The sequence below is a fragment of the Globicephala melas genome, chromosome 4 (assembly GCF_963455315.2).
Source record: "Globicephala melas chromosome 4, mGloMel1.2, whole genome shotgun sequence".
NCBI lineage: Eukaryota > Metazoa > Chordata > Mammalia > Artiodactyla > Delphinidae > Globicephala > Globicephala melas.
Window position 1 is genome coordinate 1,341,512 of NC_083317.1, and position 16,946 is coordinate 1,358,457.

General features: G+C 53.0%; 1 protein-coding gene across 5 annotated transcripts in view; it reads right to left on the reverse strand.

Moving 5' to 3' along the window:
- The window catches only part of ADARB1 (adenosine deaminase RNA specific B1), a 114,841-nt gene extending 98,465 nt beyond the window's left edge, over window positions 1-16,376 (reverse strand). For all 5 annotated transcript variants that reach the window (XM_060297695.1, XM_030835612.2, XM_030835609.2 and 2 more), the window contains exon 1: window positions 16,253-16,376. The gene's annotated coding sequence lies outside the window, so the exon portion shown is untranslated. The remainder of the gene's footprint in view (window positions 1-16,252) is intronic.
- Window positions 16,377-16,946: the final 570 nt, after the last annotated feature.

Below are 16,946 nucleotides of genomic sequence, written 5' to 3' on the forward strand. Positions count from 1 at the left end.
GAAGATGTCAGCTCGTCCCCGGCTCCTCCTCGGACGACAGGCCACACACCATAAAGAGCGTCACCTCACTAAACTTCTCCAGTGAGTCTACTGTCGCAACCCTTTTAAAACACCGACCTTTCCTAATGTCAAAATCACCTTGGCCTTTTCATTGTGAAAATTTGGTAAAAGCAGAAATAATTATATAAGTAGTTAAGCTAAACGTCAACTAGCATCGAAGCAGGGAGTTTCAAAACTGAAGCAGTGGAAGGAATCAGATTAATTCAGGGTTGATTTAAGGTATCACCAGGAGCAAAGACAAGTAGGTGTCTGAGCAAGGAGAAAACGGGCAAGGATGGTAAGATTAGAAAGACACACAACTTAAAGGTATATCAGAACCTGTGCTCCACGAGGGAAGACACTGGGTTCTCTACCCACTGCTATACCTTTGGAATCCAAATGCCTGACACACAGTAGACGCTCAAAAGCTGCCTGCTGAATGACTACACAGATCAGTGAATGAAAAAAGCCTTAATGTAACTTACAGTACGTAAACTACGCCTCAAAAAAAAGCACGTGGGAGGAGGGGGAGAGAAGGGACTCATTCTGAAAAAGAGAAAACGTTAAAATAAATAGCAAATTTAATTGTCAGTGTTAAAAGTAAAGTAAGGTTTTTCCTGCAAATGAAGAATATTTAACATCAGGAAATCTATGAATGAAATTTACTATATTAACAGATAGGAGGGGAAACCAGACAACCATCTCAACAGATGCAGAGAAAGCAAGCCATAAAATTCTACTGCTGTAAATGATAAAGTTTATTTTTAATAAAACTGTCAGCAAAGTGGGACGGCGACTTGCTTAACTACATGAAGGGCATGTACAAAGCGACTACAGTGAACGTCACCCTCAGTGAGGAAGCATGGGAGGCGTCCACAGGGAAGCTGGAACCAGAGAAGCGACTGCTGGTCGCCACCACTGTCCCAATACCCCACTCGGCCTGGCACTACGAGTTCCAGCCAGTGAATAAGGGGAAGGTGCAAAAATTAGAAAGGAAGAGGCATTGCTTGCACACCGTGATCCTCTCCCCGGGATGAGTTGGGGACACAATCCACACGCAAAACTCCACAGCTGGTACCCGACAATGACAAGCAAGAGGAAACGACACCTTCTGAAGGAGGAATTTAGGCAAGGATACAAGTGGCATTTCTGGTCGCTGAGCAAAGGGCAGACCAGACCGTGCAGTGACCGAGGCAACTGTCTAGCCAACAGGAAAAAATATTAGATCCTGGCCTCAAACTGTATAGAAACAGACTTCACACAGATTAATAGGCTAAATGTGGAAAACAGAATATAAAACTGCTGAAAGAAATTAAGGAGGAATGACTCCCGACATAGGAAAGTGTTCTTAGACAGGACTCAAAACCCAAGTCGTAAAGGAAAAGACTGATAAATCTGAATACATAAAAATTTTAAATTTCTCTCTGGAAAAAAATAATAACATCAAAAGACCAAGGACACCTAGGAAAGCCCCCGTGGCCATGTGCGAGGTCCTGCGCCTCTGGTCACAGCGCCTCTTCCCACCGGGTCCAGGAGATTCTCATGCCCTTTGGAAGAACCGTGCCCTCCGCGCCACGGGTGCAGGACGCCTGTCTCCAGAATGCTCCACACCGGGGCTCGAGGTGGCCAGAGTTCCAGTGAGAAGGCAAGAGAGTGCTTCTCCCTGGAACGCTGAACCCTCCCTCCGAGGCAGAGTCCAGGAGAGCTCAGACGGCGGCGGCGGGGTGGGGACAGTGGACAGCGGCGCAGAATTCCCACGTAGCCCCCACCCAGCTTCTCCTAAGGGTCACATCTTTTTTTTTTTTTTAACATCTTTATTGGGGTATAATTGCTTTACAATGGTGTGTTAGTTTCTGCTTTATAACAAAGTGAATCAGTTATACATATACATATGTTCCCATATCTCTTCCCTCTTGCGCCTCCCTCCCTCCCACCCTCCCTATCCCACCCCTCCAGGCAGTCACAAAGCACCCAGCTGATATCCCTGGGCTATGCGGCTGCTTCCCACTAGCTATCTACCTATGGCATCACTGAACAATGATCAAAGTCAGGACAATACCATGAGCTCCACTACCGCAATCTCACCAGTTTTCCCACTAACATCCTCTCTGCCCCAGGACCCCCTCGAAAGCCCATACTGCATTTCGCTGGCGTGTCTCCTTAGGCCCCTCCAAGCCCGTCTCTCGGGACGTGGACGGCGAAGAGCCCTGGCCAGGTGTTTTTGGGACACCCTCTCCCGGGGTCTGCCTGCCGCCTCCTCGTGCCTACGCTGTGCCCATGCCCATGTCGGGGAGAAGCTATGAAGCTATGACTGCGACCTGTCTCATCACATCGATCTCCTGGGTGAGGTGGTGTCTGCTGGCTTTCTCCACTCTAAAGTTACTACTTTTCCCTTTTCAATAAATAAGTGACTTGGGGAAGAGATAACTCTGAGACTAGAAAAATATCCTGTTTCTCCTCAAACGTTCATTCACTAACTTAGCGCCAGTCCCGGGTCCCGCCTAAAGTAATATCGCCCTGGGGTCGGCCTCACGGTGATCGCCTATTTCCTCCTTCCTTCCGTGGAGTAACTGGGATTCTTTGGCTCCCCTCTCCCTGCTGACCGATCGTTATTCACGTATATCAGCAGAGTGAGGGACGTTTACTTTATTCTACGGATTACAAGCCAACACCATCGTCACCCAAGTCCTTGCTCAGAGCCACCAGCTCTGACCCTCTCCCCGCCCACGTGGCCCCGTCCTTTCTGAGCTCTTCCCTGTACCATGAGGGGGTCCAGTCGCATCTTCTTGGAGGACCCCTTCTTCTCTGCTCAGAGAAAGCACTTGGGTGTCCTCGGGGGACTGGGTAAGGAGCTGTGCGACCTAAGCACCAACATCTGTGTCTCTGCACCGTCTGGCATATGGACAAATACTCAAAACTTCGGTGCACTCTGACACCTGGCTCCAGCCCAGTGCCCGGGCTCCTCTGTCCCCTCCCCTCGTCTGCAACTTCTTCCCACCACACACTCACCGTTCCATCCTTATGAACACGTCCGCAACGCGACCTCACCCCCCGGAGAAACAGACAGTTTCTGGGCAGTACTGTGTGCAGCCCTTTCTGTCTGTGGCTTTACAGAATCTAGAAAAGTACTGTTTCCAACACCCAGCTGATTCTTGCCCAGCCCACCCCACCCCTGCTGTAGCTCTGTTATTGTTCTGTCCTATACTGAGCTTTGGTTCTGTCTCTATCCCATTCTGGGTCCCCCCAGTCCTGGTTGAGGTTCATGTATTTTGTTCTGGGGTCCACGGTTCTGAGTCGGCTGTACTGAGACGTCCACTCAGAGAAGCCCCACGCCCACCTCTCCAGCCACCTGTGCCCCCCTCTCTTTTCCAGCGCCCCACCACCACCCCTGCAGGGCCCAATCCCTTTCGTCCTTGATCTTCCTTCCTGTTTTCCTTTTACATGGAGGCACAGATATGCGTGTTTTCTCATGGGAAGGGAGCTCACTCGACACCCCCTGGCACTCAGCCCTGCTCCCTTCCCGCATGTTCTGGAAATCGCCAGAGACCCACCCCTCCACATGGCTCGTTGTGACGTGGTCACCCAGAGTCGATCCACCCGCCCCTGACTGGACATTTAGGTCACTTCCATCTGTATTTTCATCTTGTTGGAGGCGTGTCCTCAGGCTGAATCCCTAGGAGGGAACTGCAGGGGCAAAGCATTGAGCACATGGAGTTTGCAGGCTGAGTGTGGTTTTTAACACGCCTAATAGTTCTTCGTTGACTTCCTCTGATGAGTGAAAGGAAAAACCAAATACTGGGGAAGAGTTCCTCTGTCCTATACTGAGCACAGAGGGCGTCACCACTAGAAACCCTGGTCGCCTGTGCTGGACCTCAGGTCCACGGTATTTCATCCCACAAGTAACAGGTCCACGCTATTCAAGACATGCAGGGCACGTCGCGGAGACAGACCTGAGAGCGTGCCCAGGGGTCCCACGAGCAGCTGTGCTGTCAGTGTCACACATGCCGTCACTCTAAGCCCCACTCCAAGCTCCTGTCCACAGAGATGTGCTCGCTCACACTCAGAGCAGCACTTTTCACAGAGGCAAAAAGCAGAAACGATCCAAACGCCCGTCCCTGGCGAAGAGCTAAAACAGGTGTGTGACCCCCACTCAACAGAGTCCTAGTCAGCAACTGAAAGGAACAAACTGATAGGGATGGAAGAGGATAATCAAATCGCTCAGAAATGCCATTAGGGGATTGTAGACAGACAGGGAACTTTAGGGGGGCTTTGGGAGACAACAGTAAGTTAAGGATCACTCAAGAAAGCAGGTTTGCTCAACCACAAAACCATGTAACAGAAGCGTGAGCCGTGCCTCAAAACAATAAAACAATGGTGGCATGAGACCCACATGCTGCCCAATGAGCTCAGTAAGTTGATGGCCCCAGTAAGCTAGTGACCCCTAAGACATGCTCTCTGCACACATAAAAAACAGTAATTTATGGAAAGGTGACATTTCAGACCCGCATTGTACTGAGACCTGAAATAATTTTTCCATTGCACCATGACAGTCCTGGCCCGACCATGTAGAGACAAGAAAACTCCCCAGTGCAACCTGGAGGAGGAGCTGATGATGGAAGCGTGACGTCTTCTCAAGAATGAGGAAGAAGGCGGTCTTTTCCCCCTCCCACTTTTCCTTTGATTATAAAACTGTAGCCCACTAAGTGCTCGGGCCACGGCACCCTCACGCCCACCCGCCTGTGAGACTCACAAGTGTCCTCTTCTAATAAATCGCTTCTTATCTATCACTTTGCCTCTCACTGAATTCTCTCTGCGCTGAGACATAAAGAACTGAAGCTCCTCGGAGCCTCCCCCAAAAACACCACCTAGCGGTTTCATAACTACTGATGCACCGTACGGCATGGGCGAACCCCGAAAACATTATGCGAGGTGAAAGAAGGCTGACTCAACAGGCTGCATATCGCACGATTCCATTTACATGAAATGCCTATAAAGGCAACTTCAGAGAAACAGAAAGCAGATCGGCGGCTGCCAGTGGCTGGAGGTGGAATGGGAATTTACCACAAACACACACAAGGAGCATTTTGCGGTGATGGAAACGTTTAAACCTGGACTGTGGTAACAGCTGCACAGCTTAGAAATGCATGAAAATCGCTGACTTCTCTACTTACTGAGGGTGAACCTCATGGTAGCTTCGCAAGCAAGAGAAAACAAAGCTTCCCCCAGTGCCCGCCCCAGCTGTACTTCCTGTCCACATCTTCCCGGGCACGTAAAGATGGGCGCTCGGACCGCGGGCTGACCGTCCGCACCATCTGTATAGTCTCCCTCCACCACCAGTGAGGCTGGGCAGGCACCTGGGCGGCGGGGTCTCCCTGTGAAAAGCACACGCCTGCCGTGGACAGGGCCTCCCTCGCAGCAGAGCTCTGCCCCACGAGTCCAAACCCAGCACACCTTTCCCGGGCTGCGGCGTGGCTCAAAGTCTTGGCTAACTATAGGCAAAGCCCTCCCGTTCCTATAGCAGGGCTTCCGGTGAGAAACGCTGAAATTCATCAAGTCCGGCTCCTTCCTACCCGTGCCGCGCACGCCCAGGGCAGATCGCTGAGGGAGAATGTAAGGGGCGCTGGGCTGGTTTACACAATACCTGCCCTTCCTTTGGAAACATCATCAATACCCTCGGTTTCATTAGAGGATAAAATTAAAGAACAGAAAGCGTCGCTGTGCAATGATCAAATACGTCTCTCATTCATGTGCACGTGGGTGAAAACCATCTACTACGTGACACCAGTAAAATACAAAGAGGAAAAACCCCAGAGGAGGCGCCACAAGATGTGGATGTAAGCCTGGTCTGCACGTGGCTGGCACCGGACCACTTATTCAGAAGGACCACAAGCCAGCGGTCCTGACACAGAGGTGGTCATCTTACCACTTCCAAAAACCGGCTGACACTTGATGGAAAAGGTTTTTTTCCATAGGATTTCATTGATGGTCAAATCTAAGTTGAACTCTGTGGCCCTAAATTCTCGCAGCCCTGACATCCTACAATTCATTCCTGCAAACGCCACGTCTTCCTGGATGAGGGTTTCAGCCCCAACCCCCGTACCAGTTTCTACCTGCAGAGCAAGTGAGTCTTCACCACTTACCGCCTGTGCTGCTACTGCCCTGGAGCTGTTAATTTAAAAAATCACTACACGAGGATCTTTAAACGTTTAGATAGCTTTTTAATGAAAATGAAGTTTTAATATATTAAGAAAGAAAGGATAATCCTCTGAAGTATCCCACCAGAAGAACACTGTATCATAACAGGCATATGGCAGAACCTAACACAGACGACCAGCTCAGAACAGTGATTCCTTCTGACTACTATTCTGGGTAGATCCCTATTCTGAAAAGGAATCAAATTCAAAATGATCAAGACGAATAAATGTGCATTTGATGTAATTAATTTCATTCACACCTAGAAGAGAGCAGACATGACAGGCCACACCACTGCTGTTTAAACTGTGGCCCGAGCACCTAAGCCTCTGGACCTACACCTCCACAGACGGACGTCAAGCTGTTCGTGCTCAGGCTACAGCAGGCGAGTGTCTGCGTGAACTACGCTTTCCAGCCTCCTTCACGGAGCGCTCAGGGGTTGCATTTGTGGAGGCCCAGCCGCCACCCGCCCCTTCTTGGGCACATCTCCCCGGGTGAGTTGCCCTTCCTAAGGCAGAAGCCAGAAATCCAGTCCCCTGTCCTCGCGCTGCCACAGCACGCGGACAAGGCAGGCTGTGCCCACCTGACACCTACAAAACCTCACCCCCAAGCAAAGGAGCCTGAGCAGGTGCCAGGACGGCGCTGAGAGAAGGGAGCTGGGCATCGGGAGGCGACGGCGGCCCACCGGGAACTGCGAACCGTGCCGTCTCTCGGCCCCACGCGGGAGATGAGAAGCTGCCCTACGTCCTTGAGCAAACTCCTTCCTCAGGGAGATCACTCACCCTAAGCGAGGGAAGACTTGGAGCGGCAGGGAACTTGGGCTGCTGGCAACCAGAACGAGAAAAGAAACCGGACTTGTGAGCACGGCCCGTGAGAAGAGGCGCAAACACAAAGCAACTTTGAACCGTACTCTCCCACCTGCCCAACGCGTGTGTCAACGCCCTCAGTTTCTAACGCTTCCCGGACACGAGAGGGCTGATGAAATAGTACCTACTCCTGCGTTACCTTTACTCGTTTCTGCCAAGCTCGAGACCTGCAGACCCAATTTAATTCAACATTTAACACAGTCTCGTCCCCTAAGAGTAAGAAACCAGAGAAAGGGATCAGCCGGGCTCCCCGGGGTCTGGTGTTTTCTCACTAAGCCAGAGCCCATGACTCTGCCCCCTGGACCCGCCTGCTGGCCCACCTTGCTCCCCTCTTCCGGGAAAACTGCGGGTCCAGAGGGAGGTGACAGGACACCTTGCACCGAGGCCAGCCTCTTGTGCACCCAAAGCCGCCACAGTGACCGGCACCGCGTGCTTTTCACACAGGGATGCTCGGAGGTTAAATATTTGTTGACATCTGACTGAATGACCCTCGAAGCACTGAGAATTTGTTTTTCGACTCCTATGTACAACAGTCCTCTAGAAATGGAGTGACCTTGGACATCACCAACTAGACCACCCCCTTCACACGCGAGGACCCTGCAGCGGACAGCCCACCAGGTCAGAGCTGGGCTGGGACGAAGGGCCCAGTGCCCCAATTTCCAGCCAACTCTTCTGTTGGCTCCCCTACCAAACAGCGGTGAAGCTGCGTTCCTTCCAATGTTTAAATCCTTTTATTGTATTTGGCTGCTTTTCTGGCGCCTTCTGGAATTATTCAAAGTATCCTCACTTTCCCCAAGACGCACTTATGAATATTACTCCTCTGCAACAGGTACTGTTATTTCTTAAGACAACGTGTTTCAATTACATGTCACCTAAAAGCGGTTAACAGAACAGAGCTACCTTTTTTTTTCAACTTGAGGACTCTCTGTTTTCAACAGATTAATTTGCTATACTGCACTTTATAGTTTTAGAGCAATTTTGAATGTTGTGTAAATGTTTCTGTTCTACAAAGAAAAGCACAGAAATCTGGAGATATCACAGACATATGGGGCATAAATCTATGACTGATTCACCGAGTACAATAGGCGTGGGGGGAGGGGTGCAGCAGCTCAGGCAGAAAAGACGCATTTTCAGAGGCAAACAGTCTCAGTTCAGATTCTACTGCCTACATTAAAAGTAAGAAAGAGTTATTCATTCATTCAACAAACAGTGGTAAGTGCCTTCTACCTGCCAGTCGTTGTTCTGGGCCCTGAGGATAAAGACAGAACAAGACCCCTGCCTTCCTGAGGCTTCCACTCTGCCAGGCAGGCTGACAAAAGGGAGGGAGTGGTGGGTACAGAGGGCAGATGAACAAAACGGACAACAGGGCACCCGGTGCGGGGAGGGGAGGGTACGGAGGAGTGCAGCCCGCCAGAAAGCCGGAGGTGAGGCCCCAAGGCTGGGGAGGGGGGGGCGGCCAGAGGGGCGGCGGGAGAGGACAGCTCTGAGATGAGGGCAGGTGCAGGGCTCTCATCGAGCCTCCAGTTAAGGCCTGGGCCTGGACAGACGGCAGCGGCGGGAGGCTGTGGGCAGCCGCTCAGGTGAGCCAGGTAAGAAGGGGGTGAGGATGGCTGCACGAGGCGGAGCCCCTAAGGTTATCATCGGGAGTGAACTAGACCAAGCGGATCCCACCACGGCTGGCACGCAGCGAGGTCTTGACCAAGGTCAGCTAGATATCATCCCACTTTCCCAGGAGGTTACTGAACCTCTTCTGTCAGTCCTGATCTGAAAAGCAGGCACAAGGCAGCGTCTACCGTGAGGACTGCGAGGAATGCCGGACGGAAGCGAATCCTACCCAACAGAAGCTAAGCACACGTGTGCCCGCGCTTCACAAACAACACATGATGTATCTGACAGACCACACCTAAGTATATAGCAAAATAAATACCCTGCACACCACACGCCGGGGGATAAGAATCCCCACCTCAGATCCCTCTGGTCTCAGCAGCCACAGCTCGAAGAGCCCTTCTTAACCCTCCAGGCCCCCCATCTCCTGGACCCCACCCGTCAGCCCACACCTCTGCTCTCTCCTCCCAGCCGCCCAGCACAGCTCCGACCAGGCTCTGTCCTCCGCCAGGGCCTCCCATCTCACTCCGGGGCCCCTCATCCCCTCGCTGCCAGCCCTTCCTGGGCCCAGGAGAGCCCGCACAGCTGGTATCCCCACGGATGCCCCGACAGAGGCCACTCCAATAAGCGGCCTCCACGTTGGCTCAGTACGTGGGCGCCCCGCCTGGCCGGGCCGCCCTGAGGGAAGGCTGGCTCCCCGGGGCAGAGACCTCTCCCGCCTCCCGCATCCGGCCAGGGAAGGCCCTCAGCCAAACCTGTCCACATCCACGTGGGGCAGGGGCACGTGATCAGGCAGAGCAGTGGGAACCAGCTCCCCCCAGCCCACCGCGCGGCTGGAGCGCAAGGGGTCGGGGGCCCCGTGCGCTTCATCCTGCTGACTCCATTACAGAGAAGGCTGATGGTTCGGAACTCCAAACCCGAAAAAAAAAAACAAATAACCACAAGCAGTATGAACTGGCATGCAGGGCAGATGCTTTACCATTTTACCAGGCAACCAGAAGCCAGCGCCGCGGTCCCCATGGGGCTTAAGCCTGCAGGGCCCAAAGCAACACCGCCCGCCTCCCAGGAGGTGGGGGCAGCCGTCCTGGATGCAAAACTGGCATTTCCCTCCAGAGCTTTAAGACAAAGGAAGCACTAACCAGGAGCCAAGTCTGCTTAGTCCTCTGAGTAGCACTAAATTTGGTGAATAAAGGTGCCAACTCCTAGTGAAGCTGATGATACGTCTAGAGACGAGTGAGGGTTTTTTTAATAAACAAAAACGCTATTTCCACACGCATCTTTCTGTAAGGCTGCCCCAAGGTGTGTTTAGCACCAGAAGCTAATAAGAAACTAGATCCTAAGCCCTACAGCACAATCCCCAAGTTTCCTGGACTGAGCACAAAATTATATTTTATTTTATGCCCTCCTTTCAGAGGGGCAGCATGTCTCTTAGAAATACTTTGGAAGTGCATCGAGGCTCCCGTGCACAGAAGTCCTGCTCGCTCCTGCCTCCGGCCACCCCTCTCACCGTCCCAAGGACTGTGCCCCTACAACTGTCCCTTCCCAGCGCACTGGAAATCTGTCCTTCTCCACGGGATCATCCCTGTCAGCCCAAAACATATGACAATCACTCTCATTTAAAAATCAAAAATAAAAACTCCCTTGAGTCCACAACCCTCCGGCTTCTGTCCCGTTACCCTGTCCTCCTCCAGAGGATCCTCCACGCTCGATGCTCTCCACCCCTCCCTCCACCCAGCCCTCCCCACCGCAAGGCCACCCGCCTCTTATCAAATCCAGGGCCCTCTCCCTCTTGTGGACCCCCTGCCCAAAGCCCCCGGGCTCAGGCTGCACCCTCCTGCTCTTCTGTGTGGACACCCACAGCCCAGCCTACGGTCTCACACGTCAGCAGTTACACAGATGACCCCCAAATTTACATCTGGCCCCAACCTCTTCTTGAGCCAAAGGAAGCCCTCTTAAGCACCATTAGCAAGTACTATTTTAGGCCCTTTACATTAGCTCAGCTATCGACCCACCTACCCCAGAAGACCAGGTCCTGCTCCTCCTCCTAAGTTACCGGAGAGAAAACTGAAGCCCAGGAGGATCAAAGCGCGCAAGCTCACACGCCTGGTGCGCACAGGACAGAGACCCACCCGCGGGCCCGCCCACCCGTAGGCCCGCCTCCCCACCTCACAGCCTCGCCAGCCTGCCCCTCAGCCAGCGACCTCGGGGTCGCTCTGGGCTGTCCCATCTTGCAGAGACTACTGGCAATCCCGATGGGCCGCCTGCAAAACACACCGCAGTGCCTCAGTTCTAAGACCCGCGTCTTCCCACATCTTCACGACTCTGAAATCGGGCAGGAGCTCTGAGTAGTCAAACTCAGCCGTCCCTCTAGGAGGCGTGACTGACAGGGCAATGTGACCCATCAACAGGTCAGTCCACAAATCCTTTAAGGACCGGAAACCTCTCCTTAACACCTGCCGGTACGATCAAGAAAGCGTCCAAACTCGCGGATCGTGTATCCACAGCTTGGACGCGTCCCAGAGACGGCAGTGGTGCAGCCGTGAGAAATGCCACCTCGGCAAGGGCGGGTGACAGCATAGCGGACCATGCCATGGGGCTGATCGGGAGGAACCAAATTCTAGAGGTGAAGACATTTTATCGTTACTTTATTTCACTCACATTTTCCTTTTTCATGAAAGCACAAGGCTGGCATGATTTTAAAAGTCTATATGCTTAAAGTCTAAGCGCTCTTTCATAAAGGACACCTAAGTGAGCGGAAAGCATTGTGTCACAGGCAAACTGGCAACATTTTCCTGTTAACAGTACAAAAACTAATGCTGCAACTTACAGACGAAGCGGGATCTGATCTCCCCACGCCTGCCCTGGTGCCAGGCCTCGGCGGGCCACCGTGGGCCCCTGATGCTCCCCTTCTGCCTAGGGCAGGGGAGGGGGAGAGTCCCTGCGGCGCGGACACTCAGGGCAGTACTCCCTCTGCCACTTATCTGTGGCCTCTCTGCACCTAGCTTTACCCACATATAAGGCAGGAGACTAAGAGTCATGCCTGCCTTGTAGACAATCATGAGATTTTAATTAATGTATGTGAAGCGCTTTAATGGCCTGGCACACCACGAGCTCCCGACAAACAGTAGCTGCGTAACAGCTGGAGTGATTCTTTTCAAAGAGGAATCAGATCGTGTCATTCTGTTGTCCAAAACACTAAAGTCAACCAGGAAGCCAGGCAGGCAGGTAGGCAGCCCTAGTAAGGCTGAGATCACCATCTAAGTTCCATACCCCATCAGGTTGCTCCCAAAAGCGGCAGCCCTCCAGCCTCTGGGCTCACTCCCTGCCACCCTCCCTCCCGCCCCTCGGCCACACTGGGCTCTGGGCTATTATCAGCCCAGGACAGGAAGCTTGGACCCTGGGCCTGAGGCTGTGACTCCAGAGCTCCCTGTGCCAGCACCCAGTCAGGTGGCGCCCAGCTCCCTCAGACCTCCCGACCTGCTAGATTGATTTGCCCCTGCTGGGACTTAGGACTTTTTTTTTTTTTATATTGGAGTATAGTTGAGTACAGCAAAGTGATTCATTCATACATATATCTATTCTTTTTTATATTCTTTTCCCATACAGGTTATTGCAGAATACTGAGGAGAGTTCCCTGTGCTCTACAGTAGGTCCTTGTTGGTTATCTATGTTATCCATAGTAGTGTCTATACATTAACCCCCAAGTCCTAATTTATCCCTCCCCCCCACCTTTCCCCTTCGGTATCCATAAGTTTGTTTTCTATGTCTGTGGGTCTATTTCTGTTTTGGAAATAAGCTCATTTGTATCTTTTTTTTTTTAGGTTCCACATACAAGCAATACCATATGATATGTGTCTTTCTTGGACTTCTCTTAGTGTGATAACCTCTAGGTCCATCCCTGTTGCCGCAAATGGCATTATTTCATTCTTTTTATGGCTGAGTGGTATTCCATTGTGCATATGTACCACATCTTCTTTATCCATTCATCTGTCGATGGACACTGGGGTACATGTATCTTTTCAAATTATGGTTTTCTCTGGCCAGCACTTAGGACTTTAGCTGGGGTTTATGATCCTCATCTCCCCCATAATGTGAACCCCCAGAGGGTAGGAACTACCCTGGCTGTGTTCACTCCCGCCTCCAGCACCTAGAACAGTACCTGGCACATGGCAAATACCAATACCTGTGGGGCGACCACATGAGCGAAACAAGTCTGCCCTAGATGCAAGCAGTGTCACTGCACTTCCCATAAAAATACCGGGCCCCTCCGAGCTGCTTCCCCCCCCCAGTCTCTGCCCCGTCTTCACATTTTAAATCCACCACAAAGACACACTGAAAAACAAAGTCGTTTTTTGGCACACTCCTAGAACGCTGTACACACATACAGGAGGAGAGCAGCCGGCAGTACTAATGGGACCACCAAAAAACTGTGATAATTTGGTCCTAATGGCCTGGGACCAACTGTTGTCAAGCACGGCAGCAAGGCCAGGTGAATACCTCGGTCCACACTCCAAACGAAGCGTAACTCCCAAGAAAGGCACTCGAGGGACAAGGACATCGAAATGACTCTAACGTACAATCTTTAAACGCAAGTCTCCCCGTTTGCCTTTCCTACCTCACGTATTATGAACATACTTTCTAAAAGCTGTTTTTTGTTTTGTTTTGTTTTGAAACAGCAGCATTTCTATCACACCAGATTGTAGGTTGGAAATCTGTGGTTTAGAAAATTGACACAAAAAGATCAAGTTTTCCAAAAAAACTGGACCTCTCGAAGCTCTTCAGTTTCATACCAAGATTGACTCTTTTTTTTTTTTTTTTTTTTTTTGGCGCACCACGCAGCTTATAGGATCTTAGTTCCCGAACCAGGGATCGAACCCAGGGCCCCAGTAGTGAAAGCATCAAGTCCCAACCACTGGACCACCAGGGAATTCCCCTGACAATTCTTCTTAAACAAGTTTTTTATAGGCTGGTAAATGTATAACTTCACCTCTTCATCTCCAAAATGTACTTTCTAACTATCTCCCACCTATTTAAATAAATTCCTTGGTACTAAGTACTTACATAGCTCATCAGAGCATTCAAGAGAATAAAACCCAGCACTTAAATAAAGCTTACAGCTAATGAATTCTGATGAGTAATAAAAAATGATTAGTGGGTTTTGCTTGCACCCATGTAGAAAAAAATATTCACTGCAGCACTGTTTCTTACAGCAAATATTTAAAACTATACTAACACATATATAACAGTGTATATATTTTGACTACTGCTGGGACAATACACAGTCAGCTGGTCACAGCAGTTACAGGGAACTGATCAGCTAGGGATGGAGTGACACGAGGTTTTCTTATGCGTTTGTACCTTTTGAGTGTACAGTGTGCACGCTTATACTTTCAAATCTATCAATAAAAATTTCAGTGGTACACGTTTTTAAATTTTATTTTTAAAATGTAATGCTGTAACAGTGTTTAATGAAACACACTGCCAGCTTTTGAACTTCTTTGAACTCTGCCTAATTTGTCCAGCACTGTATCCCAGGAGCCAAAAGCAGGGAGGGCCCAGCACAGCATGACATGGATTAAGTACTTTTGCCAAATGAATTCGTTTGCTTTGTGCATTCACCAGACAAATATAAATTTAAAAAATTTTCTTATTCCAATCTAAAAGCAGTTGAAATGCTTTTAAGACATGTAAATTCACAGAGGACTCAAGTAGCCTTCAAGCCAAGAAGTTTTTTGTGGAAGCTGTTATTCGCTAATTATCCTTTCTTCACCTCCCAGGACTGACCTCATGAGCACGCTGCATCTCGAGATACATGTGTCATCAATTTCTCAGAGCTGGACCAATTTTCTTTCCACCACTGCCCCCTGCAGAAAGGCCTCTTTTTTTTTCCCCCTTCCAACTACAGCTTCAAATTTTGTTGAAGGTGTAGCTGGATATATTCAGTCCCAGGAACCTTCAGACATCAAACGGGGCACTGTTCACAGACAATGCTTTCCTTGCAGAGCCCGAGTGTGTGTCCCTGCCGTCACCTGGGCAGGGCAGGATCGCCAGACAGCTCAGTGAGTCTCAGCGATACTTATGAGCCCTGCTGTGGGTGACCCTGCGGAGGGGACCCTGTTCCTGGAGGGACCCTGCAAGGAGGGCAGCTAACTCCCACACCCAGGAGGAAGGGTACCAGCCAACCTCTGCATTTTCCTTCTCCCTTTCCCCTCAGGGAAACCCTCAGCAAAAAGGTAAAAGAATCCCAGCCTCAAAGAAAAGATGGCAATCAAAAGACACTGCCCAGGACTGCTCTTAACACAACCCAGTGTTTCGGAAAATGCAGCTCTAGGTGGCACCTTTCAAAGGAATAAAACATACGGTAAATTTAAGAGAGAACAAAGAGGATTAATTAACTATTTCTAATCTCAAAACTTACGGATCATCAACTGATCAGGGCACTAAGAGTAGAGAAGAAAGTCTGACACCAAGCCACTTTTCCTTATACTTCGAGGGCTGAAAGCGAACCACTATTAGAAAGTAACCTTATCAGAAGTAACAACGCAAACCAGCTGGCTAAAAATACGAAGTGCGAACCAAACACGGCGCTGCGGGTCTCCGACATATAAATAGGAATTAGAACACATTTTAGGTTCCCCAGCATGTCAACTGGGACTCCAACCCGTTTTAGCGTCAACAGCCCACTCTGACACCTTCCTCCAGACCCATTCACTACCCGGTAATTTTCCTACCGCAGATCTGAACACGTCAGAATTCACCTCGAGCCCCCAGTCGCCCCAGACTGTTCCGGATCGCTCCAGACGCCCGGCACCCGCGGGAACTTCCCCGCCCCGGGACGCCCGCGGCGAAGAGCATCCCACGCGGACACTGCGCCCTCGGGAAGGGACGCGGGGCCGTCCCTGGCTGGCGCAGCCTCACAGTGGGCGCAGCCTCACCCTGGGGGTGCACTCTCCGCAGAGTAGGGCATCCCGCGCGGACACGGTGCCCTCCCGAAGGGGACGGGGGCGGGGGGGCCGTCCTGGGTGCAGCCTCGTGCCGGGGCGCAGCCTTCCCTCCCTAGGGCGCAGCGCATCCGGAGCAGAAGCGGCACTCCCGGGGAGAGGACAGTACTGTCCCCAGCGCAGGCTGCCTTCCCGGGGGCGCAGCCTCATCCCGAGGTGCAGTGTTCCCTCCCGGGGCGCAGCCTCCCCTTCATCCCCGGACTCCCCATACGCGCCCCGGGGCGCAGCTTCATCCCGGGGCGCAGCCTCGCTCTCCCGCGGCGCAGAGCATCCCGCGCAGATGCGCGGGGAGCAGACGCGGGGCCGTCCCGGGCGCAACCTCCCCTCGCCAGGCGGCCCGCAGCCCCTCCGGACAGCCCCTCCGGACAGCACTGGTCCCGCTCGAGCCGCGCGCCCGGCGCGGCCTCACCACCTGCCCGGCGGCGCTTACATAAACGCGGCCACGGCGCTGCCCGGCGCTGCCCCGCGCTGCTGGGCGGCGTGGTCGGGCCGCGGTACCAGAGCCTCGCCGCCCCCGCCGCCCCCGCCGCCCCCGCCGCCCCGCCTCACCTCAGCCGCGGGCCGCTCCGCTCCGCGCCGCACCGAGACTCGGACCGCGAGTCCGCGGAGCTTCGCTCGGCCGCCCGGGGCTGCGGCGCGCTGCCCGTGGCCTGGCGCGGCCCCGAGCGCGCCCCCGAGCGCGCCCCCGAGCGCGGCCAGACCGGCCGCCGCCTCAGCCACCGCCTCAGCCTCCACCCTCCGCCCTCGGTGTCGGCTCCGCCCTCCCCTCGCCCCCCGCCGCCGGCCGCGCGCACGCCGGGGAGCGACGCCGCGACGCAGCACGGGCGCGCGCGCGCACCCTGCGCCGGGCTCTTCCTGCGGTCCGCTGGGGACGGGGAGCGGGGACGTGGATCCGGGACGGGGAGCCGGGGCGCAGAGAGCCATAGGGCGGGGTGGGGGGTACCCGGCGGGGACCGCCCATGAGACCCCGCCGGCCGCCTGGGGCCCGCACAGTCCCCGCGCTGGAGGGCGCGCCGGGAGCGGGACGCGAAGGTGCGTCCGGCCTGTGCGGGGCCAGATCGGGGCGTGTTGGGAGGAGAGGGTGGGGTCACGCCCCCAGGCCCCGAGGGGCGCCCTGGGTGAGAGCAGAAGCGAGTCCAGATGACCGGTTACGGTGGTGGTGGGTCGGTGGGTTTGGCGGTGCAAGCATTCAAAGCCTCGTGGAGCCGTGCAGTAAGCAGACTCCTCTGTCTGTGTTCACTGG